Source organism: Dryobates pubescens, chromosome 16 (assembly GCF_014839835.1).
Source record: "Dryobates pubescens isolate bDryPub1 chromosome 16, bDryPub1.pri, whole genome shotgun sequence".
Taxonomy (NCBI): Eukaryota; Metazoa; Chordata; class Aves; order Piciformes; family Picidae; genus Dryobates; species Dryobates pubescens.
This window is the reverse complement of record NC_071627.1, coordinates 6,407,362-6,428,030: the sequence shown is the minus strand read 5'-3', so window position 1 is coordinate 6,428,030 and position 20,669 is coordinate 6,407,362. Positions and strand designations below refer to the sequence as shown.

General features: G+C 49.9%; 1 protein-coding gene and 1 non-coding gene across 2 annotated transcripts in view; both read left to right on the top strand.

Annotated features, from left to right (window-relative positions):
- The first annotated feature begins 9,996 nt into the window (after positions 1–9,996).
- LOC128897980 (small nucleolar RNA SNORA74) lies at positions 9,997–10,200 on the top strand. Its single transcript, XR_008462650.1, has one exon. It is a non-coding gene; the product is annotated as a small nucleolar RNA SNORA74 (small nucleolar RNA).
- A 3,931-nt stretch (positions 10,201–14,131) lies between these two features.
- MATR3 (matrin 3) overlaps positions 14,132–20,669 on the top strand; it is a 31,187-nt gene continuing 24,649 nt past the window's right edge. Inside the window, exon 1 of the mRNA XM_054168581.1 lies at positions 14,132–14,164. The gene's annotated coding sequence lies outside the window, so the exon portion shown is untranslated. The remainder of the gene's footprint in view (positions 14,165–20,669) is intronic.

Here is a 20,669-nt window from a genome sequence, read left to right as displayed (position 1 = left end):
GACTCCAGCATTTCATTACAGGTTATTAATGACACCATTCATCACAGCCAAGTGGTTTGCTGTGCCCAGGCTTCCCTTGCTTGCTCCCATCTGATACCAGGTTTGGATTAAATTAGCTAAGGTGGCAAGGGTGATCAATTCCAAGCTGCTTTCCTAGGAAGCCATGCACAAATGATTTAGAAGCAGAGAGGAGAATAAAGCCCACAGCAAGAGCTGAGGGACCTGGTGGATACACAATTGAGGTGTGAAAGGAACATCAAATTTTTTAGTGCTATCAGCCCAGGACTGTGAGGACAGTAGGGTCTTCAGGGACCCTTCCTAGAAGCAGTCACCTCTAATGATCTGAACAAGAGCCTTTCTAGGTGTCAAAGCAGGATAGAGGTAAGAATAAAGTCACAAGAATGGGGTACTGGAAGGAAACTGCAGGCACTGATGGGGCAGCTCCATCCTGCCTCCTGCCCAGGGACACAGTGGCCCCAGGCACAGACTTGCAGTCCCAGTTACTCCATGCAGAGCATCCTGGGGTGAGCCAGGTTCCCTTGTCCTGCAGGCAGATGGTCCCTCCCAGGACTAAAGGTCTCAGACCCTTGGGATGTTGGCAGAAAGCACACATCCCTGCGGCCTCCCCTGAGAGCAGCACCCTGCACTACCACCTCCTCTTCACTGTGTTTGCCACACCACAGCAGACAGGAGTAGAAGAGCAAGAACATGGACAATTCATAAACCCCTTCCCATCAGGTGGAGGCAAGGAGACTGTAAATCTCAGTGGTGTTGCATGATTAAAAGAGAGTGAGCCTGCAAAAATGAGCTTTAAATCACCTTCCCTCACCAACACCCTGCGCTGGGTGCTCTGAAGTTGGCCAGCAAAGCCTTTGTGGCTCCTTTCTGCCATGGTGTGAGTGGACCACAGTGCTCATCACCTGCAGACCTCTGTTGTGCCTTGGAACCCACATTCTTAAAGCCCACATTGGGGCTTTTAAGTCTGAAGACTGAGAGGGGATCTAATCAATGTCTATCAATATCAGAGGGCTGGGGGTCAGTAAGGCAAGGAGAGCCTCTGCTCACTTGTGCCCTGTGATAGGACAGGGAGCAATGGATGGAGACTACAGCACAGGAAGTCACTCTGAAGGCCACAGAGCACTGGAACAGGCTGCCCAGAGGATGTGGAGTCATCTTCTCTGGAGACTTTCAAGCCCTGTCTAGATGTGTTCCTGTGTGACCTGCTTTGGATTCTATGGTCCTGCTTTGGCAGGGGGGTTGGACTGGGAGATCTCCAGAGGTCCCTTCCAACCTAACATCCTGTGATCCTGCTGCTGCTCATGGTATCCACCAGGGAAGAAAACAGCCCTGTAAAACACCAAGACCAAACATGGTGGGGGGTTTAGGGTCTCAGGTCCATATCCTGTAGTGACCAGGCTGCAGCCTTTGGAGCATGATTGGCAGGGCATGGGGTGCTCCAAGCAAGGACCTGCTGTTCCATTCATCCCAGCAGCACTGCTGGGGAAATGGAGATGTTCTGGAACAGCAGCAGCATGGTAATTAAAAGCTCTTTGCTGCTGGAACTCTGCAGGCTATCAGTGAGCTGCTCCTCACAACACTCTTTCATTTCCTCCCTGTTTCCCCTAAAGTTCCCATCATCTTCCTCATCTATCTGAGCTGCAATGAGAAGCATGGAAATAAGAAGGCATTCATGGCCCCTCTGCTGGACTGGGTTCATGTATAAATAAGCTGAGCTCATGGCACCTTCCTCTCTACAGCCACTGGCTTGGGAGCAGCACAGTGAAGCTTTCAGGGCAGCAAGGTGGCAAAGAGCAGTGAGTGCTGCCAGCCACATCTCAGGTCACTGGGAGCAAACAGCAGCAAAAGGGACAAGGCAAGCCAGGCCCATGGAGATTTCTGTAGTTAGAAGGGGGAAAAAAGCAACAGCTGAAGCACTGGCAGTGTGAAGCATGAAGAAAGGCTTTAATTCTCACAAAAATCTCTTAATCCATTCTTCACAGGGAGAATTCTACACCCAAACCTCCCTCTCACTTAATGCCATCCTGAGATCATCCAAGATGGTAATAACTGTTTGGCAGGGGAGTAGGAGGAACAAGGTGGGACAGGCTGAAGCCGTGGGCTTGTCTCCAGGGAGAGGAGATCAACCCTCAATAGCTACAAGCCACTGAAGGGATGAGCAGTGAAGATGACCCAGCAGCAAGAGAACCACAAGCAAGCACCAGGGACATTGGTTTCCTCAAAGGAGGATGTTCCACTGCCTACTGCATCTCTGGAGGTTGCCTGCAAAGGCTGGACAAACCTGCCTGGATGCCTGAAACAGAGGTCCTAGGGATTGTAAGAGCAGACTAATATCTTCCCTCCACTACCATGCCCTTCCCCTCTGCACACACTGCTGTGGTGTTCCTCCCCTTGTCCCAAAAGATTTGGGGTGTGCAAAAATCATTCTGGACACAGAAGAAAGCACTGGCAGAACAGTAACTGAGCCCCCAGGCCCTCACTGTAGGTCAGAAGGCCCTGGATACCTTTGTGATGCCATCCGAGAAGGCTTTGTCATGTCCTCCAGCCCTGAAAAGCCACTGGGCTTCTCTACAGCACCTTTGTGCTGGGGCCTTCCAGGGTGGTCATGAGCCTGGGAACCCTCCCATTGACAGTGAGTTTTGCTGCAGAGACAGCAGCTTGTGCCAGCAGATTCAGAGCTGCCCAGAACATTCCTTCGCCATAGGGGTCCTGAGCTGCTGCCTTCAAAAAGCATCAGCCTGTGCAAGTCAGGCAAGGGGTCTGATCTGCCTGATTTGAGGGCTGGCTTAAGCTCTTCCTGGCCTTTTTCTCAGCTGGACTGATCCATCCCCTGATCCTCACCTCGTGCTTTACTCAGGTTTAACCCATTCTGCTTCCACACCCTGTCCTTTGCTTCCACTCCTGACATTGCTAAGGTCTCCTTTTCCCACGATGGTCCCACAGACCTCAGACCTTCCTGCCATCCAGCAGGAGCACATTAGATCTGCAAACCCCACTGCCTTCCTGAGGCTGTTAGCTGCTTTCCTCACAGGAGAAAAAGAGGAAAAATTAGTATTCTGCTGCTTCCTGGAGAAATCAATGTGAGCTCAACTCACTGTGAAGTTCCCTGACTGTTAGAGATGCTGCAGTGGTAAAAACTAATCCTCAGAAGAGTGGAGGGAGAAAAGAGGAAAATAAATTCCAGTGACTAAACAAGGCTAAAATGTTGCAGAGGGCTAAACTCCTGCTAGTGCTGGAGCTTGTTTGGAAGTCCCAGAGCAGGGAGGGCTGTGGAGTGGATTCAGTCCAGCTGTTGGGGAGTTAGACTAGATGATCTTTCAAGGTCCCTTCCAACTCCCAATGCTCTGTGATTCTGTGTTTGTCACCCAGCTAAGAAGCAACTCTAATTGTTAATTAAAGCTGGGGGGAATGTAATCAAGAGTTTCCTTTCAAAGAAAAAGAAAATTAAAAAGACATTTCAGCTAAAATTCAAATTTGGGATTGGAAAATAAAAAAGGGGGGAGGGGGGGAGGGGAGGATATGTTGAAAAATCTTGGAACAACCCATTTCAGCATTTTCAGGAGGGAAAGGGCTATCTTTTGGTTGTAAAATGCATCATCAATGTGTTTTATCTCACAGCCTGAAGAGCAAAAAATAGCTTTCAAATCAAAGGAAAAAAATTTGTATTTTTAGGCTTTTTCTTAAAGAAAAAAACCCCAACACTATCTGAGGGTTTCTGTCCTAATTAAGAATGATTCCTCCCTCCCCACCCCCACCCCCCCTGTTTCTTATTCTTCCTTTTTTTTTTTTTAATGGGATAAGCTGTTCCCAGTTAACTTTCCTCTGAAATGCTGGGGTTGGCTTTTCTTGGTGCATCCACTCATCCCCACCTACCAGCCAACCCCAGGATACATGGATCATGCTTAAATCACCCTGCTCCTGGCCAAGCTCCCCTAGGACTTGAGTCAGGCTTCACAACACCTCACAGATTTAAACCACCAGCAGCAAAATGGCCCTTGGTGTAACTGGGGTTTATTATCCTCTTGTGACTTAGAGTAATTACAGATCCAGAACAGCCCACTTATATGCTCCTGTTGGCCTAACTCCAGCTCTTCTCCACATACTTAGTCCCATACTTTGCCACTTGCCTCACAGAGCTTCTTCCTTGCTGGAAACAAGCAGTGGGACAGGTTGTTCAGAGAAGTTGTAGAGGCTCCAAGCCTAGAAGTGCTCAAAGTCAGTCTGGATGGGAGCACCGAGAGAGGAAGAGAAGTGAAAAAATGGAAGCTGAATCACACAGAATCAACCAGGTTGGAAAAGACCTCAGACATCATCAAGTCCAACCTATTACCTAACACCTTCTGACAACTAAACCGTGGCTCCAAGTGCCACATCCAGTCCCCTCTTGAACACCTCCAGGGATGGTGACTCCACCATCTCCCTGGGCAGCACATTCCAATGGCCAATTACTCTTTCTAGGAAGAACTTTCTCCTCACCTTGAGCCTAAACTTCCCCTGGCACAGCTTGAGACTGTGCCCTCTTGTTCTGCCACTGCTTGCCTGGGAGAAGAGACCAAGTCCCACCTGGCTACAACCTCCTTTCAGGTAGTTGTAGAGAGTAATAAGGTCTCTCCTGAGCCTCCTCTTCTCCAGGCTAAACAACCCCAGCTCCCTCAGCCTCTCCTCACAGGGCTGTGCTCCAGACCTCTTCCCAGCCTCATTGCCCTTCTCTGGACACATTCAAGTGTCTCAATGTCCTTCTTAAATTGAGGAGCCCAGAACTGGACACAGGACTCAAGGTGGGGCCTAACCAGTGCTGAGTATAGGGGAAGAATGACTTCCCTGTCCTGCTGGGAGCTGGGAAGAGAAGGGGACACCAAGCAAGGAGCCTGGGCCAGCAAAGGGCTTGACAGGAGGGCTGGGAGTGGAAAGGAACAGAGCTGCAGGGCTTTGCCAGAAACAAAAAGAAATTGCTCTGCAGCAGTTTCAGATTTGAATAGAGGAAACCACACAGGCTCCTCATGCTGCCTAAGCATGTTTGGAACAAGAGCGAGCCCCAGGCTCTGGAAGGGAGATGGAACCCAGGCAGGCCTGGGGAGAGGGGCAAAGAGGGCAGGCAGAGTTCTCATGCTTCTGCCCAGCCTGATGCTGAGCAGCCCTGCTCTTGGCACACCTCAGGCAGGCTGATCTGGGTTGTGTAAACTGTTTTGATGGCTCTTTCCTCTGGGCCAGGGGAGACTGCTCCTCGCTCTACAGAGAAAGAGACAGCCTGAGCAGCATTTCCCTGTGCTGCCCAAAGGGACTCATCAGCTACAGCCTCACAGACAGCTCAGCAACACATCTTGCCCCACTGCCAGCCTCAAGCAGCCATGCCCAGGAGAGCTGTCGCCCTAGGAATGAGCACAGCCACCCATCTAGCAAGACAGACAAATACTCAGCCCTGGTGGGAGGCTGCAGGGCCCCTGGCTAGGGAAGGAGATCATAGCTATCTCTTGGAGGGAGCAACTGGTGGATAAATCCTGGAGCACCCCCTCACAAGGAGGAACAGCAAGCCTCATGTTAACCCTGCATCTTCATCTCCTGATACAGTTACTGAGCAGCACAGCAAGACAGCTCCCTCTGTCCCACTGGGATCCTTTCTGGGTCCACAGAGGAGCAGTGTTAGTGCAGAGGTTCACAGGGTTTGTATTTGTTCTGTAGCAATAAGATGATGGGCCCAGCAGGGAGCAGGAAGAGCCAGCTGCTCCCTGAGGAAAGGGGAGCCAATATGATTCCACCACAGACACCATTTTCACCAGCAAGCAAGAATCCTACTAGGTCTGAGCACAGGCACGAGCTAGTTTACAGGGTCCACCAGCAGTTCCAGGTCTAGCTTACTGAAACCCAGGTCCAGAACATACCTAGGAGCAAGAGAAGATAAGCCAAGGACAAGGCTGGAAACAGAGCTACAATATGGGTCCAAAGCTCACCTAGAAGTAGAGCCAGAGACACAGTCACAATATGTCTGAGAACACTTCCTGGAGCCAAGGAGTTCATCCAAGAGCAGAACCAGAGGCAGGACTGAAGCCAAGCACTCCTGCAGCATCATTCGAGGGAGTGATAAAGCCTCACAGCTGAGCTTAATAGGGCCCCTGGTGGAGGGCTCTCAGGTGAGGTTGGTCAGGGCCATTAGGGGCTGCGGGTCTCTTGGGGCTGAGCTGAGCTGCATTTAACCCCCTGCAAACTCAAACTACTCAACAAGTGAGCACAACTCTGGTAGCCTGACCTGGGCAAAGCAATACCTGTTCTGATGGCAGCACCAAGGGCAGAAGGGGAGCCCAGTCCCATGGGAGCCAAGGCCATCACTGGTGTCTTCTAAGGGGATGGGGCAGCACGTGGGGCTGAAGTTTCCTCACCAGTGGGGCCAAGGCTGTTGGCTGGGGGTCGTGCCACGTGGGCAGAAAGCCCAGGGCAAGCTGCATGCCCGTGAGGGCAGAGGTAGCAGTGGGTATGCAGAGGGCATAACAAACGGCACTGAGTCTTTCTGCAACTAACTCCAAATGAGCTGGGTTTTTTGTTAAATTATGCCTAAGAAGAGTGATTTTTCTCTTTTTTTCACAATTACTTTAGAGCTGTAAATTATTGCAAGGCTGGTGGTAGCTCTCCCAAACCATTCTTAGGCAAATCAAAGGCAGTTCTAAAGCTGCCAGCGCTTTGCAGCAAAGTGAGTCGGGTGCCTTTTGCTCACGCCTCGCCCTTGGCTCCCTTCAGGCCTGTCTCAAACTACTTCGCTGCTTGGTCTGATTGGTGGTGACTCCTCGGGGGGTAGAGGAGGCCCTGGAAGAGCTGGAGGTGATGCAGGTCAAAATTAAAGTGCTCTGCATGCCACTGACTGTCAAAACTATAACCAGCTTCAATCAGTGCCATTAGGTGGCTCACGTCGTGGGAGTGAGGGCTGCAACGCTTCACCACTGTCAGCTGTGTCAAAGCATAGCCTTGGAATGAAGGAGCCGTGATTAAAGGCAAGTGTCAAGCGCTGGGAGCTGGTGGAGGAGCTCAGCAGGTGGGGCCAAGTCCACAGCTGCTGCTGGGGTTGGGCACCCCAGGGTGTGGGAAAGATTTCCGAGCATCAGCAGAGCCAGCTCAACTTTTAAGGCTGTAATGCCATCTTGTGATGTTAGCTGGAAGTGAGAATTGCAGGGTTCCCTCTGTAGAGCCGGGTGGAACCAGGTGGCTTATGGTCAGATGGATGGAAAGCCCCAAAACAACCCAGTTTAACAAGCCAGGGGCTAAGAGCAAACTTGTCTGCAATAGAAAAACCTCTATCCTTGCTTTGAGAGAGTGGAAATCATAGAATCAGAGACTCATTTTAGCTGGAAGGGACCTTTCAGATAGAGTCCAACCACAATGATGTCAGATTAAATAGGCCCCAAAAAAAGTAATTAATTCTGTTAATATTTTTCTCTCTAGTTCAATTATCTGTCTACAAAAGCTATTTTTTCCAGGCTGAAGAATCTGACTTGGGTCTCTCCTCAGGTGCTGAAGGCTAATTCTCCTTCTCAGCATGGAAGGATGCAGTGCTAGCTACGGTGGGAACACATCCGGTTCAAAGTGATAAGGGCCATTGCCTACAGCAGTTCCCCAGCAATGTCCACAGCATTGGCTTGACCACCTGAGAGCTGGTTTCATGGTGGCTTCCTCTGCCTAGCTGTGTCGGCCTTCCCTCTCTCCCAGGCCATAGCTGATGTCAGCTAACATCTTTGATACCGAGAGCCCTGCTTGGCCTGTTGCTCCTCCTAGCCTGATGGAAGCTAAGCACAGCCTTCTTTTCTCACTGCAAGTGCCACACTGGGGACTGAAGGGACTGAGGTGCTTTGTTTCAAGCCAAATTAGACATATCAGCTAGCACACAACAAAAGCACAGCCAGCCCTCAGAAGAGCTCTTCGAGCCTAGACACAGCCTCCCTTGAACTCCCTGCATCCCAATGCAGCCCTCTGTGTTCAGAGCAGCTCAGCAGGCTCCAGAAGCCTGTCTAACCCCTGTCGTGTGAACACTGGGTTACAGAATAAAGGAGGGATCACACCCAAGTGATTTTGCTCCTGTAAATTAGGAGGATGGGTTAAATCAGGACATGAACCCACTCTCTGCTGGTACAGCTCATCTGCCCATGGGACCTGCAGTAGCATGGAGCTGTGATGCTTCAAAAACATGCTGCAGGCCTAAGATGGGACAGACCAGTGTCTGGAGATCCTGTAACAGCAAGAGCCATGCTTTAATGTTATCCTCAGCTCCAAAGCTGCCTGTGCCTGAGAACTCACTGCCTGCCCTGGATCTCCTGCTCTTCTGCATCTCCAGGCTTCATACCCTGAGCCTTCCGTACCTGTCCGGCTGTGGCTCAGCAGCGGCTGCGCTGAGGGTCAGAGCCTGGAGCAGAAGCAGGAGCAGTGCTGTGAGAGGGGAAACAAAACTCAGTACATGGCGGCAGGACAAGTTATGCAGCCTCGCTGCGCCTGCGGCCCCGCTTCCTTTGGGCACCTGGCTGTGACATGCAGCCCGACTGCAGAGCAGCTGTGGGGCATTAGCCCTGATGACAAGCTTGCACTTCAACAACCCTACTTGTCTATGGTAGCTGGGGACGGTGACAGGCTGGATTTGCTCCTACGAGCACTGCGTGACGACATACAAGATAATAACTTGTTCTGACTCCTCACACGAAGAAGCAAGTAGAGCCGTGCCGTCCCCGCTGCTTTTTCCTCTTTTCCACGACTCTTCTCATCGTGCTCTCATCCAGCGTGGTCCCCCGGCCTTGCCGGGGTCTGCCTCCGCCCTCCGCGCCGGGCGGGGCGGGGCCGCCCTAGGGGAGTGGCCGACGCGAGTGGGCGGCGCCTGCGGAACCACCTGGGCGGCGGAGCGGGGCCTGCTCTCTTTCGGAGCCTGCTGCCATGGGGGACGGTGGCCTGCTGGAGCCGGCATGATCACTCCGAGGGGAGGTGGAGGCGCCAGGATTCTCCTGCTGTGAGGTGAACTGTCTGGGCTCCCCTCATCGTGAGGGGTGTTGTGAGATGCGGCTTGGCCCTTGCCAGGAGGTGAAGGGAGGCTTGGCGCCGGGACTCACCCCGTCCCCTGCCGCCACGAGGGGCTGTGGAGGCGCCGGACTCCCGTGCTCCGGTCGCCATCAGTTGTGCCGGGATTCCCTCGGCCTGGTCGCCGCGAGGTGGGGGTCTGGGGTGCTTCATCCTTCTCTGGGTCTTTGACGACGGAAAAGGTGAAATAGTTCCCTTTTCTTAATTGTCAAAATGGCCGCAGGGCGGTCGTGCCTGGCGGCCCGCGCTGGCAGACTGTGTGGTCGAGGGACCGAAGGGTAATTTCTTCAGGTTGTGCTGTTTAGAAGTAGTTTCTCAGCCTGCTGTTCAGTTTAATTTTTTTCCCTTCTGCAAGCCACATCCCAGCAGTTTAGCTCTATTAATAGAGATTTAATTAATTGAATGTTTCAAGTGATGTTTCTCTTGTGTTGTCTTCAGGGCTCCCAGCTGATACCGCAGCTCAAGTGTGTGTGAAGGGATGGCTATAACTCGGAGGTCATCGTGGCAGAGCTGTCTGGAAGATGCAGCCCTTTATAACAGGTCCTCACTAGTAGCTTTTGTTTAAAAAAACCTCTGAGTCCTGCCCTTGGAGAGGAGATGCCAATGAATAGCCTGCATGTGAGGCACAGGGAGAGCCATCTGAGGTATGAATGAGATCTTGCCTCAAGCCAGCAAAGGGAGGTGGGCAAAAAGACTGTTCTGGCATGCTGAGTAAAGTAAATGGCCTCTGCAGGCTTGTGAATGGGCTGTTTGGCCATCCTCTGGTGCTGCAGGGTGGAAATAACCTGTTATTTCTAGTGAAGCATGCTGTGCTTCCCATTGCTGCAAGAAGCCCTGATAAGAGGAGGGGTTGGAAGCCAAGCCCACACTACCAGAGAGATGTACTTCAGGCCTCTACTTCTATCCTTCCAAAACTTCCTACTGAGTCCTGTTTCACCCAGCAGTGGTCAGCTACATATTGCTGCTCAGTGCCTGTGATAGTGTTACACTGCTGGGAGAACAATGTGCTGCCAAGCTGCTCCTGGCACCAGCAGTGCTGTCTTAGTGCTGCATGATGCCAGGTTTTGGCAGCACGCTGCATGCCTGAGAGTGGAGTAACTCCTGCTTGGTGGAGTTAATCCTAGATTGGATGCAGACAGTGCACAGTCAGAAAGTAATAAATTCTGTGGCAGATGTTTTGCTTAATACTGCATCTTTCTGTATAAAAATGAAAGTCAGCTAATTAAGTGCTCAGTGTTGAATTTGGGGTCTTGAGAGATGCTTCCTGCTAACTCTTTTTTGGTGGGTTTTAATTAAAAGCAAATGGTTTGTGTGTTTTGCTGCAGACAGGGTCTTGCTGGAGCGGCAGCACTTTGTCAGAAGAAAGAACAACCTGCTGGTGCTGCTTTGAAGAGCCTCATTTGAAAGAGAAGATGGAAACTTCCTCTATTAAGACTGCTGGAGAAGTGTTTAGGGTCTGGGTGTAGTAAGTGGAACTATCAGGAGAGGCTTGGCCGGCAAGGTGTAAGAGGAATTGCACAAATGGCAGCAAGAGAAGATAACAATTGTCTATTACCTCTATTTATTAAACTTATTTATATTTGAACCTGTCTCATTTGGGGTTTCATTATCATTAAGGTCAGGGGGTACAGCAGGTTGTGTTCTTGTCTGTGGGAGATTGGAGAGGCAGGAGTGTGGCCCTGGGTGGCTCGTGCTCTCCTCCATGCTTCTGCTGCCAGGGTAGGTTTCTTTTTCTCTGGCACTTGCAAGGAGATGAGGAGTTTCATGCTTTTCATAAATTACATTGTCACAGAATTGTAGGGTGGGAAGGGACCTCTGGAGATCATCCAGCCCAAGCCCCCTGCTAAAGCAGGGCACCCACAGCAGCTTGCTCAGGATCATAATGGCCAGGGGGGTTTGGAATCTCTCCAGAGAAGATGACTCCACAACCTCTCTGGACAGCATGCTCCAGGCCTCCAGCACCCTCACACCAAACAAGTAAACAAGTTTCTCCTGTTCAGATGGAACCTTCTGGATTCCAGTTTGCTCATTGCCTTGTCCTGTCACCTGGTACCACTAAGATGGGTCTGACCTCATCCCCTTACCCTTTAGCTCTTGCTGAGCCTTGATCAGATTCTCTGTGGCTGCTCTTCACCAGGCTCAATACCCCCAGGGCTCTCAGCCTTTCCTCCTCACAGAGATGTTCCAAGCCCCTCAGAAGCTTTGTAGCCTCTGCTGGACTCTCTCCAGTAGTTCCTAGTCTCTTGAACTGGACCCAGTGCTCCATATGTGACTGCCAGTGCAGGGTAGAGGGGGAAGTGAAAGTCCCTCAGCCTGCTAGCCACACTCCTTCGTACACCCCCAGACCATCTGCTTTCTTGGCTGTGAGAGCACATGGCTGGTTTATGGTGAACTTGTCCACCAGTGCTCCCAGGTCCTTCTCAGAGCTGCTTCCCAGCAGGTCAACCCCTCACCTGTACTGGTGCATGGAGTAACTTCTCCCCTAGGGGTAGGTCCAAGACACTTGCCTTTGGTGAACTTCATGAGGTTCCTCTCCAACTAGCTCTATGGTGTGTGCAGGTTTGGCTGAACGGCAGCCACTCTCAGTTTTCTCTCATCAGCAAATGGGCTGGGGGACCACTCTGTCCTTTGATCCAGGTTGTTAAAGATGTTGAACAAGACTGGACCCAGTCCTGACCTGTGGAAGGAAATAAAGTCTGTGGTGAGTACAGGAGGATGATCCATGCCCTAGTCCTGCTGGCCAGACTGTTACTGATACAGGGCAGGATGCTGTTTGCCTTCTTGGACGGGTTTCCTACTGATTTACAGTGTGCCCAGCACTCACCCAGGAGGGGAGCAGTGGGTGCCCTGCTGCCTTTGGTGTGGGCTGCTGCCTGCCAATAAACAAGCTCATTGTCAGGGGCTCTGCCTCTGTACCAGGTACTTCTGAAACTGACAAAAAGTGAGGAATGTACACTGTCAGCCACATAAAGCATGTGCTCTCTGGACTATAAATACATGCTGGCTGGCTTATTTCCTTGAAAAATTGTTTCTGTGATAAAGCTCTAGTCCATTTGTCTCAGGGCTGAGCCCCAGACTGCAACAAAAAAAAGGAAAAGAAAAGGACAAGGATTCTGCTGGCAGGGGTGGTTATCCCATCAGGGTGCTTAGGAACGGTGGCAGAAGTCTGCTCAATGCATGAGGGTTCCTCTGAGGCCCCACAGCTCCCAGGCAGCTGCAAGGGTACTGCTTATTTTCTGGAAAAGAAAACACACAGGAATGTCATAAATGTTCTCCAGTGATCAGCCCAAGTAGGGGCTTAGGGAACTGGAGGTCTGCATCAGCACAACAGCTGTGTCAACAGGGCCAGTGCCCTGTGGTGCCTTCTGCAGCATGAATGCGATCAATAAAGGTCAAAAAGGTTCACTTTGCTCCTGGTTTGGTGCCTTGACCAAAGGCCAACAAAAGAAATGGAGAACCCTTGTTCTCCAAGAGGAACAAAGTACTGGCACTGAAGTGAAGGGAAATGGAGCAGGGCTCACTTTGGTACTCAGGAGGTACCAACATGATTTATGATTCTGTTTATTACCACCATGTATTTTGCAATCTATAGATGACTTACACTGGGCAAAAGTGGTTCAGCTGCTTTACATTTCATCAGGGTGCTTTGCTTTTACTGGAGCACAGAGGTATTGTTAACTTAGATTTATGCATTTGCTGTTGAGTACTTAATTGTTCATTATCCTGAGCTTGTTAAGAGAGCTGAATTTCTTGTGATTGTTCTCTGAGCACTCTCATATTATCTCAATACGTATTTTGCACCAAACCCCTGGGTTTGTCAAATACCTTCTGTGTTACTGTTTGATTGTTCTCTGCAGCCACATACAAAGAAAAAAAACCCACAGCCTGTGATGAATTCAAAAGGCAGTTTTTTCTTTTCCCCTGGGGACTGCCACACTGCTTCACCTTTGTACAGCTGCTGGAAGACAGCAGCTTCCAAGATGATGGGAGAAACTGGTTCCTTAGCCACGAAATGAAACTGGAAAGCAAGATAATGAAAGACTTTCAAGGCATAAATACTATGTGCCTGATGGTACAAGGACTCCCTTGGTCAAAAGCTGAAGCAATCTAAGAGGACACAGTCTCAAGCTGCACCAGGGAGGTTTAGGCTGGATGTTACGAAGAAGTTCTTCACAGAAAGAATTGGAATGGGCTGCCCAGGGAGGTGATGGAGTCACCATCACTGGAGGTGTTTAGAAAGAGACTGGATGGGGTGCTTGGTGCCATGGTTTAGTTGATTAGATGGTGTTGGACTCCACGATCTCAAAGGTCTCTTCCAACCTGGTTAATTCTATTCTTATTCTGCTAAAGCACAGGAGACGTGAACTTCCCTCACACAGCAGAAGGTGGCAATATTGGCTTGGAGGAAAAGGCAGGCCTTGGACGTTAAGCTGGAGGGGTTTTACCAGAATCTTCTAATGAACCCAAGAGGCACGGAGAGCCCATTGTTTTAACTGTTCCAGAGATGGTGACACCTTTGCTGCGCAGAGGAGAGCAGGCCCTAGGCTCAGGCTGACAGACCCCGGCCTAGGGAGCTGCAGGGACTGGGACTGTCTGCCCTACTGCGAACCTAACAGCTTTTTGGGGTTTAAAAATCCAAGCGGCAGTCAGCAATACTTATTATTTGGCGCTTGGCTGGTGTTACTCGTTCCTCCTCCGTTCCAGCCACGGAGACGCAGCAGCTGGCACACACCCTCAGGGGAGCCCTGTCTCTACCTGAGGCTTCCCTCCTCCAGGGCGGGGACCCGGGTTTACCTGCGGGAGGGAAATTCAGAGGTCACCGACCCTGGGACTCTTCTTCTTGTGCCCTCACATCGCTCCACAACAGCAGAGCTGCAGGAGAGCAGAGAAGGCTCGGGGCGGCCGCGAACCCCTAACCCTCTCCCTTTCCCTCCCGCCACTTCCCTCAGCCCCGGCGCGGGGAGGAGGGGTTGGAGAGGTGGAACAAGCGGGCGCCGCCCCCGCGCGCATTCCCATCGGCCCCCGCGGGAGCGCGCGGACAATGAGCCGGGTCCCGGCGGCGGTCTGGCGCTTCACGGCGTGGCGCCCCTCTCGCGAGAGCAGGGTAAGCGGCCCCTACCTCTCGCGAGACGCGGGCCGGTCAGCGCCGCCTCCTCTTCCTCCTCCTCTTTCACCTCCCGGCCACATCCACACACGGAGGGCGGGGCGGAGCAGAGCACAGCAGAGCGGGCGGCCGTCGTCAGGCGGAACGGAGCGGGGCGGAGGCACGGAGCGGGGCGGCCGCCGCCGGGCACGTGAGCGGGCGGGCAGCGGGCGGGCGTGCTCTCGCGAGCGCGGCGAGACGTTTGCGGGGCGACCGCAGCCGCCTCCCTCCCTCCTTCCCTCCTCCCCGCAGTCCCTCCGTCCGTCTCTCCCCGCCGCTACTCCCACAGCGAACGGGAGGCGCCGTCGCTCTCCCTTCCCGCTGCCCTCGGTCCTCAGGTAGGAGCAGCGCTGCGGCCGCCCACGGCCCGCCGCCATGTTGGGAACTGGCGGCGGCGGTCGCCGCTCTGTGAAAGAGGGAGGAGAGGGGGAAGCGACCGTTAGGAGCGGCCGCGGGCAGGGGGGCGGGGGAGAGGGACCGGTGCGCGGCGGCAGCGCGCATGCGGGAGCGGCGGGCCTGGCCCGGCCGGTGCGCGGCCCCGCTGGCTGCCCCGCAGGCCGTCCCCGCACCCGGCGCCCCCGCCCGTCGCCTGCTGGTACTGCGGGCGAGCCGGGCCGTGCGGCCTCCGCCGGGCCCGAACAAAGCACGGCCTGGCCTGGCCCGGCCTGCTAGCCCTCCGCAGCTCCCCATATTGCGCCGCGTCCTGGAAGGGCTAGGGCCAGCCACGACGGCGGTGTGTGGCCTGCGTTGCTTCGGGCTGGGTGCCCTTTCCTCGACCGCCTCGCGGACTCTGCCTAGCGGTCGCTGAGGGCAGGAAGCAGGCGTCCTGCTTGGTGTTTCGGCACGACAAACATGTTCTCGGGGGTGGCCCCAGGCTTCTTCTGCTGGTTGAGACTTCACCGGAGCGCCCTGACGGTGCCTCTGGTTCCCGCTGAGGCTCTGGAGTCGGCATCTTTCCTCCTCAGCCCCCCAAAACCTTCGCTTGGAAGGTTAACGGCGTGTCAGTACCATGCGGGCCTTCTTAACGTCTCTAATGGCTGTTAGTCTCCAAAACTGCTGGTTTTGATGTTCTTCTGGCATTAAGAATTAATGAATCGAGCATTAAGACATACAGTGGAAGCATCCTCTTTCTGCTCAGTTTCACTTTCATATAATTTAGGCTGTGATTACAAATCGTGCTGCAGGGACTGATTTATTTTTCCTCTCCTGTGGTGGATTATAACGTTCTGTGCTTTTTATGTACGTGTTTTGTTTCCAGAGTCAAAACAATGTGATACAAAGTTGGCTTATGCTGAAAATAAGCCAAAGTTAAAAAGAACTTTCTGGGAACCCGAGGAACGGCTTTGTTCTGATAAATGAAGTGTTTATGCTTGTTGATGTGAGGCGCTCTACCTTTCCACAAAGCACACCTTTGGGGAAAAAAGTACCTGATACTGCTTTAAACAATTGAACAGTCTTTATTCTTTTTACTCAACCTTAAAATTCTTTTGGTTTATTACTTTTGCAGGTGAGTAGGGAGCAGCTCTTGTTGAAAGTACATCTCTTAAAGCAGTCTGTGGTTTTCATGTCTCAAAAAAGGGAGCATTTATTGCTAGTTTTTCTAAAGGATACATTGAGCAATGGTTTAATCTTCCTGATCTTTGAAACGTAAATATATTGTAATTTTTAATATATTAAAAAGCACCGGTTTATTCCCCCCCCCCCCCCCCAATACATAGTGAAAATCTGGTACCAGGACATTAATGAACTTGTGGCTTGAATTTGATCAAAACCCACACAAAATGATTCATTATTGAATTCCACGGAATAATTAAATTTGAGGCTACTGGGACTTAAGCCTTGTTTGTGTTCAGTGGTAGACCAGTAGCTGTATTTTGACGTTGTGCACTAGGTAAAGAGATTTACATCTGAACAAATTAAAGGGGTTTGGTTGCTTCTTAATGATTCTGGCGAGACTCGGTGTCACATGAGCCTTTTTGTGTGTGTTAGAGCAGTTCTCTGAGCTCAGCATGCATTGCAAACTTCAGTGTGCAGTGGTTTGCACACATCTAGATGCTGCATGCACCCCTGCACTAAATGATGGGGAAAATAACCAAGAGAAATCTCTAAAGGCATTCTTAAAATGTGAATCTCTTTGTCCTTAAAGGTATAAAGCTAAAACCCAATTGAGGAGGAAGGAAGAAGAGTCAGGCTTTGAGTTTGTGAACTACATTAAGGATTCATGGTGTTGTGATCCTTACAACTAGAAATATGACGCACCTGTTTTATTCAGGACTACACTTAAAATTCTCACAGGTTTGTAGGGAAGTAAGTAAAAGATGTCTCCAGCCCTCTTCTGTGACTTGCTGCATCTGTGCTGTGAGCTTTGCTGAATGCAGAGATACTTTGTAATTTAACACCTAATAGTGCTCAAGGTTGCCCAGCAAATCTGTGTGAGAAGCCGTTAGAAGCAAAGCTGCGGATAAATTATCCCCATTCAGTTTATCTGTTCATTTATGAGTGGTTTTGTGTAGCCTCTGTGCTGTTTGCATTCTTCCTCAGTGCTCTAAGTCAACAAGTCTTGAACAAAAAACAAATCCCCCACGTGTAATGGGTTGGGGCAGATCCCCTCCCCACCACAGGCAGAAATAACGACTCAGGCAAACGGATTGCAAAAGTGATGAAAGTTTAAATAGAAAGCAGTGAATGTTACAGAAAACCCAAAGCGCAGTGACAAAGAAAGATCCCATCCCCACCTGAGGGTGCATGCAAAACCCCCAGGGCTCCTTCTTCCCCCTCCCTCTGCTGGGCTAGTCTCAGCTGGCCAGGCCTGAGACTGCCCATCCCCCTGTGGCCTTGGGCCTAATCAGGCCCATGGCCGGGAGATCTCTCCCCCAGTTACCAAGTCTCGGAGAGGGAAGGAAAGAGGAAGTGCCAGGCTCTGCACTGGATCTTATAGTGGTGCAAAGAATTATGGTAGGAAATACACAATTTCCTGTGTCCATCCCTCTGGGCTGGACTTCTGGACACAGGAAGTGAATGCACCAGGGGGGCACCCAACTCAAACTACAACACCACGATATTTCCCAATTAATTAAGTTTGCAAGTGTTTCAGTCCCATATTTGTAGCCATAATTTATATAAGAGGGTTTTTATTTTGAACACAAAACCAGGCAAACAGTCCCTTGATTCTTCTCTGCCACTCGAATACATCTGCACAGCCTCATGCAAAATTTCAGCAAGGAAAGAATGTGATTTTATCCCAGCTCTGGGAATGCCTGGAGGCAGACTTAGACTGGCTGATTAGTCAGAAGGGTTTTTAGATTACCTACTGCATCACAATACAGAAGTGTTCTGGTTTGGCTTTGGAAGAAAAGGTAAAAATGGCTTCTCCGTTACAGTGATTAACTCTCTGATTTGGTCTGTTTATTTTATAAAATAGTGATGGTATGTGCTGTGATTGTTGTCAGAGCTTTGGTGCCCATCAGGCTATTCATCTCCACAACTGACATGGATGAATAGCGATTGTCTACTCGCTCTGCCAAGCGCAGCAACATACGCTCATTATTACCACAGCTTCCAGCCTGAGGTCCTCTTGCATTCCCCAGTGACTCTGGTTTTGGCAGATGCCTTGTGTTCAACCAGATCTTAGTGGCTTCATGGAGCATTTCATATGTGCTGGAACCTCTGTGTGCATCTATCTTATTCCAGAGTGGAAGCTCTGAAGGTAGTGACAAAGAGTGGACTTAAACTGGTAGGAAGGAGTGGATGGAAGCCATCAAGGTAACTGTCAGTACCCATGATAGTTATTCTTTATGTTCCTGGCTATTTCTGTTTTCTCTTTCTAAAAATGTACCTTTTTTTGCCTCTTCTGCTTTTTTTGTACTGTTCCTTGGACCCTTTTTTCACTTCCTCTGAAGGAATAAATGCACTTTCCTCCTGTGTATGTATTACAGGAAGAAGAATGTTTGAATTTATTATATTGCAGAAACAGAAAATTCATGTCTTATACAGTGCTTTTTTTGTGTGCATTCAAATGTTAAAAACTAATTCTTTGAACTAAGTTCTTTTAATGTTCTTAATTGCTGAGCTAGTTGTTTTAATTCCTCATTTATAAACAAGTCTTTTTCTAGCATAATATGTCTTGTTCTGAAGCAGTCCTCTGCTACAGTAACTTCAGATCTCAGTTCATGATGTACTCCCCTGATCCAGCAAGTCATTGAGATGAAGCTGAACATAATCCTAAGAAATGAGACTCTTCCAGTTGTTCTGCAGGGCCTGAGACAGACTGATCTGCACAGAAGAAAAAGCACAGGCATCCAATGTGCCAGGTGCTGCTTAGATTTTTGAGGTCACTGACCTTTGGAGCTCAGTTGGACAGGATGAGTTTTCTTGCATGTGAACCAGCAATATTAAATGACCGCTCTGAATACTGGTACCTGAAATGGGGAATAATCTGCATTTTCTCTAAGGCTGCTAGACAATTCCTCCTTTGCCTTTGGAAAGACAGGGGCCTTTTTGGTATTGTCCAAGATTAAATAATCCCCTAGGTTCCAAATCCACTGCATTCAGCAGATAACATCTGCTTCTCATTTGCTTGCAAGTTTTTGGTTTTATTACTGTTAATTCCCAGAGCAGCAAGGGGAGCTGTCTACATTTGTCACTTGGACTTGAGATCTTTTCCCTCAGTAACCTTTTTTGCCATATGCTAGTGACAGTTCCTCCGAGAAGAGTATGAGTTCTTCCACAGTGGAATAGATGGATGGCTGCATGAGTGTCACACATGAGGGAGGGGTGGAAAACCCCTCTAGATTCTTAATCCCAAGAGCATGGATTGTGGGTGCAAAACGTCTTAGAGACTTTTTTCCCCAAAGGTGCACTATCTTAAGTCTCGAGTTGTTACAAACTGGAGCTGGTTTTCAGCTTACAAATTGCTTAATGTTTTCACCATAATTGTGATGCTTAAATTCCATATGCTTGGTGTAATTTTGGGATTGAAATGAAAGTGAAACTGAGTAGAAAGTGATTTAATTTCCCCCCCCTTCCTTTTTGAGACATTTCTATAAGTAAGGAAAGAGGAATGAGTAAAAGATGAGTTGTTGTGAGAACAAGATTGGTATTAAAGCTATAATATGTATGCACAGGTTAAAAAATACCCAAACAGACAGTGATAGAAGGAACAGGGAGTTAAGGGAATTATTTTCAACCTTCTGGTGTTCCATAAAAGATGATAATCCAGGGTTAGCATATCCAACATGATCCATGTATTCCAAGAACACTTAACGTGGAGGAAGAGTTCTATTGAGAAGAATTTATAAGCAGTTTTACGTGCAAAGAAACACCTTCTGTATGTAGTGTTGGAAAATCAGCCTCATTTTGGCTTTTGCTAGCAGCATATCTCTAGGATCCAAATTTCTTATTGTCTGACTTTACAGAAAACTCTTCTGCAACTTGTAGATCTAAAAAATGTTTGCCTGCATTTGTCTGGAAGTCCAGTAACGGTTTGCCTTTCAACTTGTTTCGACATTGCTTTGTATTGTAGATTTTTTTTCAAGTCTTTAACATGGCCAAATTTCTTCCTGCAGATCTTAAAAGTGTAGATCTGAAAAGCATGTCTGTGCCCAGTATAGCTGAAATGAGCTGAAGAACAATTAAGCATAACGCTTTCAACCAGCCTAAATCACGTCTGGTTCTTTAGACAGCTTTGTTCAGTCACACTCATCTTGTTGCCGTGACTCAGCCGATGGCACACGCGCTTCCAGGCTGGCACTGGGCCCTGGGAACCTGTCTCTATCAGATACTGACATGAAATCCTTCCCGAGTGAACTCAGCCAGTAAACCTGACCACATGGAAGTTAAACATTCCTTGGTAGGATTTTAGGGCTCTTCCTTCACCTTGTTTTATTGTCTTCATCTGATCTTAAAGAATGGGGGTGGTTAGGAGTAGAGAAGAGCAGCAGTTGTGAGGTGGCAGTGATGGGGTAAACAGAGAGACTTTGGAGCATAACTGAAGCTTAGTTTTCAGAAATCCTTCCCTTGAATACCTCAGGTGTAAGGCAGTTCACTGGCTAGCATACCAAAAGCCAAGGTTATAGCCTATCTTCATCATGCAGTTGTCTTCCTGTCCCACTTCATGCTTTTTCATAAGATTGTCTTGGGGTTTTTTTGTTGTTGTTTGTTTGGGTTTTTATTTTTCCCATTGCCTCTCCTTTTTATGAGCGCAGGAGCAGCACCACCACGGTGTGGTTATGTAAAACCTTCCTGTGTACATGGGGTGACAGCATGGCATGTCACCAGGGTCCCTGCCACCCAGCTCCCTGCCAGCCTGTGATGTGATGGGGTTTGTTCTCTGCTAATCTCTCCAGAGCAGTGGACAATGAGCTCCCAATTGAGAACTGGGACCTGAGGATTAGCCAGCATCTGTTCAAAGGGAAAGGGTGGCTTGGGAGAGTGGAGAACTTTCCTGACCTAAAGAAAACTTGAATAA